This window comes from Nothoprocta perdicaria, unplaced genomic scaffold, assembly GCF_003342845.1.
Source record: "Nothoprocta perdicaria isolate Ctin4 unplaced genomic scaffold, notPer1 scaffold_913, whole genome shotgun sequence".
NCBI lineage: Eukaryota > Metazoa > Chordata > Aves > Tinamiformes > Tinamidae > Nothoprocta > Nothoprocta perdicaria.
The window spans coordinates 3,822-11,483 of record NW_020456214.1 but is presented as its reverse complement, the minus strand read 5'-3'; the positions used below and the strand labels follow the sequence as shown (position 1 = coordinate 11,483).

The window sequence follows — 7,662 nt, the reverse complement described above, 5'->3', positions numbered from 1 at the left end:
GCCCGATGAGCTGCAGGGCCAGTGTGGCCTCCAAAAGGCAACTCTGCAAGAGAATAGAGAAGGTCACACAATGAGTATCAATTTCAAGCCACAGCCCCAGCTTCAGTTCRACCACAGCGTGCCACAGCACAACCCATACTACCCTCCCGTGAGAAGCTCCGATGGGACCTACTTCTTGTCCAGGCACGTTCCCCATCCCAGGACGGTCTGTCACATACGAGGTAAGAGGAGTTCACGGGCCCCAAAGCAGCCAGGACAACAGAGAAGCATTTCACCAGAGTGCACCAACTCCGTAAGAAATCCCACATTTGAAACTACCATCCGTCATACCTGAACTACCGAGGCCCTTCAGGGAAAATAAGGATGTGCAGCCTTCCTGGTGTGGCCATTGCATGCGAGCGAGCAGGAGCAAAGGACATCTTACTCAAAAACCTGAAAARGTGCTGTTAAAACACACCTCACTACACATTTGTTGCTCACAACTTAGAACATGCCCTAGGAGCGCTCCAGAATTCAYGTTATAGTACATATGCTAGGCACACACTATGTAGTATATGCAATATGTGGTACATGTACTATAGTGACTCCAGTCACTACATTCCTTTCAACCCACCAGGCATCTTTACTTGCCCCCAACAATGGAAAATCCCACGTGACAACATAAAAGTTAGCAGCATTCAATTCCTTACAAGGTACAACCACAACCATTTCACAACAAGAACAGTCTTGATCCCTTTTAAGCTAAACTAATATYAATTTCTCCATCCTTTTACACGCACAAGTTCACCTTGGGTGCCAGAAATCTCACTTGGAGCCTTTTGCACTCTCACCTCCATAATCCTTTCGAGGAGCAGCCCATTGCGCAAGGCAGCACCAACCTGCTCTGCTGCCTGGCAGGTCTGGCTGGGCCTGCAGTTCTTACACCTCAAAGGGATACAGGGAAAAGCCGGGAACCGAGAGCAGGGGACTTGTAAASACKGGCTTTTGTTCCAGAAGTGACTTGGCAAWCAATGCCAACTAACTTGTTACTCTCACTATTGTGCACAGCTGTAACTACKTCCTCTTCAGTATGTGTCTTATGTCAGGTATTTGCTAGAACCAAGCCTCTGAAAAAGATCAATTGCTTGATAAAACTGCTTCCTATTTTAAAACTCCCTTTATATGACAGAAATACTTATACGATAGATAATGATAGAAACAAGGTGCTCTTATTTTACTTTATAYGATAGAAATAAGGTGCTCTTTTTTAATGCCTACTAATGTAGCTGAGAAAGGAAGATTCTAGCTCCTTCAATGCATCCACAGACTCACTAAATTTCAGGCCTGTGTTGAACTTTCTCCTCCAGTGAAAGGAKCYGCCTACGTACACGGATATAACTGGGCCTACCTGTGGGCACTGTTTAAGAAAGAAAAATTCTGCCCTATTTTTCAATACTTGCAAATTTTAAATCACACCTGGGWGATACTTTTCCTGCTCGGATTCTCAGATTCTTAAAATTCCCTTTCGCTCRTGCCATAAGCTCTTTCTTTTTATGCACAGGTCTGTATGTTGGTTTTTTATTCATCCACCATCAGCTCCCTTTGGAGACCACCTACACAGTTGGTGGGCAGGGTGGCTTTCCGTGGCAAACACCGTTTCCCTCCGTTCCTTCCGGCACAGGGTTAAACAACGCTCCCATCTGTGCGKTGAGGGAGCCGGGCGGATCTGTAAGAGGACAGGCTGGCAACGCGCAGCTCCCGGAGCCGCAGGGCGCTCCGCAGCACCCACGCCACGGGAGCGCCGCGAGCGCCGCCTCCGCCAACAGGCGCTTGCCCGGCCTCGGGGCGCCCACGACACGGGGCTCCGGCTCCGCACGGCCCGCCACACGTGAGTAGGGGACACCAACCTGCTGCTTCATGCAGCAGCACCCCAGCTGCTCCGGGTGCACCAGGATCAGCCAGGACTGCACCCGTGCGCAGCAGCAGCACCTACACAGCACTGTAAACAGACSTTCATGTGAGACGTTCTTCAGCTTTGCCAGGCATCCCTGCCATACAGAATTGCATTAACCTGCTGTGCAAAGTAATTAAAGCAAATAAAAAAGGGAAGGAAAAAAATAGTCTCTTAAAAGCTTTCCAAAATATAGCTGATGTATTTCAATTAAAAAGGGCACCCTGGACATGATGTAAGCTGTATCTTACAGCCTTTAACTTGTGAAAACARTTTGCCTGTTAACTTCCAGAACACAGGGAAGGAGGACTTGGAGACATTCTTAAAGGGACTCCAAATACTCCTACGTCATTTGAAAAGGTAAGTAAAAAATTCACATACAAGTCTTTAGCACTCTTTCACCCTTCTGAAAACTGCTACCAAATTCACCTGGTGCAGGCTGACAAGGAGGACAACTCAGACCCAAAGAAAGGGACGTGAGGATCCCCAGTGCACAAGACGAGAGCTGGGCATAGCTCACGCATTAAGCGCAGTGCTAACTGCCTTAGAAATGTGCTCTTCAGCTGCATCTCTGTCTTTACATGAGCAGATGTGACCGAGCCTGAGCAGAAGACACTGCTCATCTGTTCTGTGTTAAACTGAAAAGCAGAGATCCTTAAACATGACCCTTATTTGTTCCCAGCTRCAAAATACTGGCTCGCCCTAACACCATCCTACACTGCAGCTTTCTTTTGAACTATGAAATATTCTTCAGCTATCACCCCTCCTACTTACCCCCACAGTACAGCAGCGGCAAAGACGCCTCCGATAACCTCGTTTTTGCGCCATGTCTGCCGAGCCCGGGGAGCTTCCTGCTGCCTTTACAGTGAATTGCAGATTTGAGGAGGCAGCATGTGAAACAGGTGGCAGCGAGCCACAAGGAAAGGAAACACTTGTACGGGAGATGAAAATTGCGGCCCCCTTCCGACTGCAACATATTAAACACATTCTGCTTGAAGAAAACACAGTAGTTAAACGCACGGGGCAGATACTGAGGAGCCTACTCAAGTGCTACAAGTTAGCCTGCTAGTTGCATGACAGTTTGCAAGCACAACAGGAGAAATAGTCAAAGCCAGCTCATCAAGACAAATAAGTTACAACTTACTCCAAAAGTTAAATTACTAGCCAAAACAACAGCGTCGTAGGCTCTGCTATTACACCTTATCCCTTTATCTGCTTTAGCTCAGAAAAGCTCCAATGTATCCATGTGCTGTGACTGCTGCCACGCAGTTTCTGACAGAATTCTTCAGTAAACGTCCAGAAAGCAGGTCTGCCTCCTAAGGTTGACCTGCTGCTGTAACTTTTCTTTTTTTTTTTTTTTTTTGGGTACTTTCTTCAAAGCAGCAAATGTCTGACAAAAGATCACTATTTCTCTCTTTGTAAGTTTAAGGAGAATTCTCCTCTCCTCATGGGATAAGTAACTGTGTAAACGCTAACGTCAGTGCACTATCACAAGCCAGTGGAGGAAACAAGCACCTTGATCCAACCTTGGGAAAGAGTTTAGTAAAGGCAAGCCAAGGAGGAGAAACTTGGAAAAGTTTCATTCTAGGTTTTATATGGAGCCATGCGGTCTTCCATACAAAAGTCATGACTTAATTACTGCTGAGGAAGTGGGAAACACTCAGACATCCTTGATGCTGAATAATCTCAGGTCGGAACAGCACGGCAATCAGTCATGGAACTACTAGGAACAGCAGCAATACAAAGCACATGTGCATCACTGATGTCTTGCCAAGGAGCTGCAATTTGACATCCTGTGCAAGTAACAAAAATCATCAAACTCGATGAAGACAAGAATATAGTTGACTTAGTCTCAAACTGGTGGGGAAAACCTATCACACTATAACCAAAAAGCAGGTACAGGAAAACCCTGTACCCTTTCATTTTGACAGCAATTCTTTAGATTATTTGTAACAGTAACAGTTTAGCTTTTGCTGACAGTGTCTTGTTGAACAAGTAAGAAATTAGATCCAACTTTGCAGCTGTGTCCATGGAAAGAATTTCTTGATGGGATTTACCTCAACTCCTTCGTCTGAAGATCACCTCCTCTGCAGTAACAGTGCAATAGCTGAGCAAAGAGTTAACTGAGTTTTAATTTCATTGAGCATTTCCTCTGAGTTGCTCTCACATAACTGGAGCTTGCTCTTAGGGATCATTAACAGAGCAGTGACCAGACCAGAGCTGCAAGACACATGCTGCCCAGGACGGGCCCACTGTGCTGCTGCTGTTGCTGGGCAGGAGAGGGCGCTGCCCTGCAGCAGAGGCCCCGGAAGACATGACTAGTTTTCTTTAACTGTTGTTTTCCCTCACGCTGTTGTTCATAGATACCTAAGAATCGTGGATAAAGGATATGCTTAATTTTCACTCTTCACTTATACATTCATAATTGCACTGTATTTTGGCTGCAAACTAACTGCATGTAATGGCCAGATACCATTTCATAGCCACCTTTGGGAGACTACTGTTGTTCATATATCCAATAGCTGCCTTGTCTTGTCCTCCAGGTTGCCCCCTGCTTTTACCAACACCACCAGCCAAGCACTCGAGGATGCTTTTCACAGACTTGTAAGCCCACTCCCAGACAAGTGAGGAGTCACTCAGCAGCACCCTACAAACCACGGCTAAAGGGCAAACACAATCTAGGAACCCCAACTCCTCAGCCGGTTTCCTTTAGCTGTTACACTGGGCCCCTTTCATTCATAGACCAAAATGCAAAAAACTCTCCAAGACACAGAGCTCTTCCCAAGCACCGTGCACTGTTTCACGTATTTTCTTTGCTAACAAAGGGAAAAACCCAACCGCATGGATTATGAACACTAGGAATTGCTCTAGGTGAGTACGTGTTAGAGGCTGTCACACTCTGCGCATTTCCCATTTGTGGCTCTAGTCAGTGGGGGCTCTAGCAGTTTTAGTTGTATTTTCTGCTTCACAGCCTTGCTGGGGACCAGCGTTAGTTGCCTATTTCACACTGCCTTTAACTGATGTTTAAACGGAGTCAAGCTGTTTCTTTATACATTGTTCTCTGCCTTTGAAAAGCTTTTGAAAACACGACTGCAAAGCTCTGCACCACCAGCAACCTGCCTGGGGATCCACACTGCTCCCCTCACCAGGCCCTCCTCTCCATTCATCACCCTGCGCCRCAATCCTCACGTCCCAGAGGACATGAACTACGGCCCAAGCTACCTGGAACAGGGAATAAAGGTAAGACATCAGTGCTCACTATATGCTTTCCTGTGTTGTTGCACATTCTTATTTCTCAAGGAGCAGAGTATTTGCCAGATTTTTATCCCCACTGGGAATTCTATTGACTTATTTTTTTATTCTGCATTTATTTTGAGTCGCTCTCACATAACTGGAACTTGCTATTAGAAATCATTAACAGAGCAGTGCAATTAGCGCATGGGCTGAAGCTTGTCCTCTAGAAAACAGCCTGCAAACACTGTGTGTCATACCAAAAGGCATTTTATAGATATATACAGATGTACACATGCACACACGTTAACTGCTTACGGTTTCCGTGCGATGTCTCTGAAGGGCTCTGTACACGGTACCTCCCGGCATCACCCTTTGCAGACACCTCACAGGGCTGCCTAACACGGCACAACTGAAGGCCATGTCCCCAGGCCACGTGCACGGCTGGCAAACTGTACCTTCACAAAGCTAGAGCTGACCTGAGACACATGTCCCACCTCCCCCAAAACACACGTGCTGCCCATGAGCATCAGAAATCGTAACCACCCCGTACCTCATCCAGGTGCTGGAGAAACTCCGCAGGCTCCTGCAGACAGATTCTCTTGCAGAGATCCAAGCATGGCTCTCGAGAGCAAGTATCAAAGGTAAGGAATGTTGAAAAAACTACCCACCGGTTTACTTGTGTAAAACCATGAATTTCACATGGACATGACCTGAATTGGACTGTGGAGCTGGAAAGCACCGGCTCCAACGATGGGCGCTTGCCTCAAGCGTGGCTGTGCCGAGCTGTAGGGTGACCATGCACAGAAACCCGTCCCCGAGACTCCAGCCTGCCCAGCTGTAGGGCTGGGTGGAGGGGCCAGCCCCCCTGGCACCGCTCTGCACTGTCACGGGCTGGGGGAGAGCAGGGAAGCAGCACATCTCTCACCTCCTTTGAGGCCTTTGGAAATACCACACTGAGGCTCAGACAAGGAAACTCCAGAGCTGGCCCCTAGACATCCAGATTAGCAAGCAGCAACTTTGACAAAACATCTGCTCTCTTCCAACTGCAGAAAAAAACTTCATGTCCAGTCTGATTCACTCAGAACTGACCGGCAAAGACCTGCTGCAATATCAGCCGCAGGCAGTGAATGAGGGTACAGCAGAGAGCACGAGTATCCAGGGTCTGCAAAAGCCTCCCTGTCCTCTTTGGGGAGATGCGGAAGAAACCAATCAGTCCAGGTAAAGCTCGCAGGGAGGTTGCTAGGATTAGGGATGAGATCAAGTTCACACCCCAAAATATTTACCATATGTATATACACACACACACACATATATACACATATACACATGCATATATACGTATTTCTTTTACTGTAGTGAATCTCATGAAGAATGCAACTCTGTGACAGAAATTAGTCATGCACAGTTTGCGCCCCTCGCTACAGATGATCCCATACTCCTTGAGCATTAGGGGCACTTGAACAGTTTAAAAAGTAATTCCTGTATATTGCAATGTATATATCGTACACAGTTTACAATACTTATAAAATTAGACTTCCCCTCTTTTTTATTCAGGCCTTCAACTAAAGGAGCAGAAGCACATCAAGACAAGAGCAAGGGTGAGTGATGCCAACTGTCAACATTAGGACACCACATGGCTAGGATGCTACTCACTGTGCAGGGACTCCGAGTGTCTAGCAGCTCTGAATTCTATCTTCACAGCAGGTCCATGAATTCAGTGACAAGGTGAAGATGAAATGAAAAAGGAAAGTCTAGTTCTCTAAGAGCAGGAGATCCAAGACTTTCCATTGGGGTGGCTACTGTATTGGTGTCTCTGCATGCAAAATTCACAAAAACCTTTTTCCTAATTGGTGTAACTCAGAAATAAAGCAAGGGCAGGGACACGCACAGCCGCTTCTGCCCCTTGCCAGAACAAGCCATAGCAGCAAGGGGCACTGATTGCCACCTCTTCCCGCCCCTCAATGGGAGCCAGGCTTTTTCACTCGGGCATTTTCAGCCACCAGAGGCCACCTGCATCCCTGCTGCAGCCAGTGCAAGACAACAATAGTGGCACTGCCAGGAAACACCCTGGCACCTCCTTGCACCCATTCTGAAACACCAGGGGACAACACAAGTCAGTCACAGACTATGACATAACTTGAACAAAGCCATTTGTGCTGGCTTAAAAACTACCAGCATTAACGTTGCTGTAGGAACACAGAGAAGAACTCATGCAAGAACAAGCAGACAAAACAAAAGGCAACTCTAAAGCAGCAATCATTTCCAAGTGACTTTCTCACTACAGAGTACATATGCTTCTATAATTCTCAGCCTACTGAAATAGAGCTTTCTTTTACTTTTACTTTCCTCCCTCCCCCAGAAAGGGAGGAAGGTCTTGTGCTGTCAAGGCTGCGAAACAGAAGCCCAGCACACGCAGGTGCCCCGTGCCCAGGGAGGCCCCGCAGCCAGCAGAGCTCGGCAGCAACGGGAGCTGCTGCCGCCAGCGCCCTGACGCTTCA

General features: G+C 47.2%; 2 long non-coding RNA genes across 2 annotated transcripts; both read right to left on the bottom strand.

Moving 5' to 3' along the window:
• Positions 1–2: 2 nt before the first annotated feature.
• On the bottom strand, positions 3–7,073 carry LOC112958875. The gene is made up of 2 exons (XR_003251516.1): positions 6,818–7,073; positions 3–43 (listed from the first exon to the last, which is right to left on the bottom strand). It is a non-coding gene; the product is annotated as an uncharacterized LOC112958875 (long non-coding RNA).
• On the bottom strand, positions 57–1,743 carry LOC112958874. The gene is made up of 2 exons (XR_003251515.1): positions 331–1,743; positions 57–207 (listed from the first exon to the last, which is right to left on the bottom strand). It is a non-coding gene; the product is annotated as an uncharacterized LOC112958874 (long non-coding RNA).
• Positions 7,074–7,662: the final 589 nt, after the last annotated feature.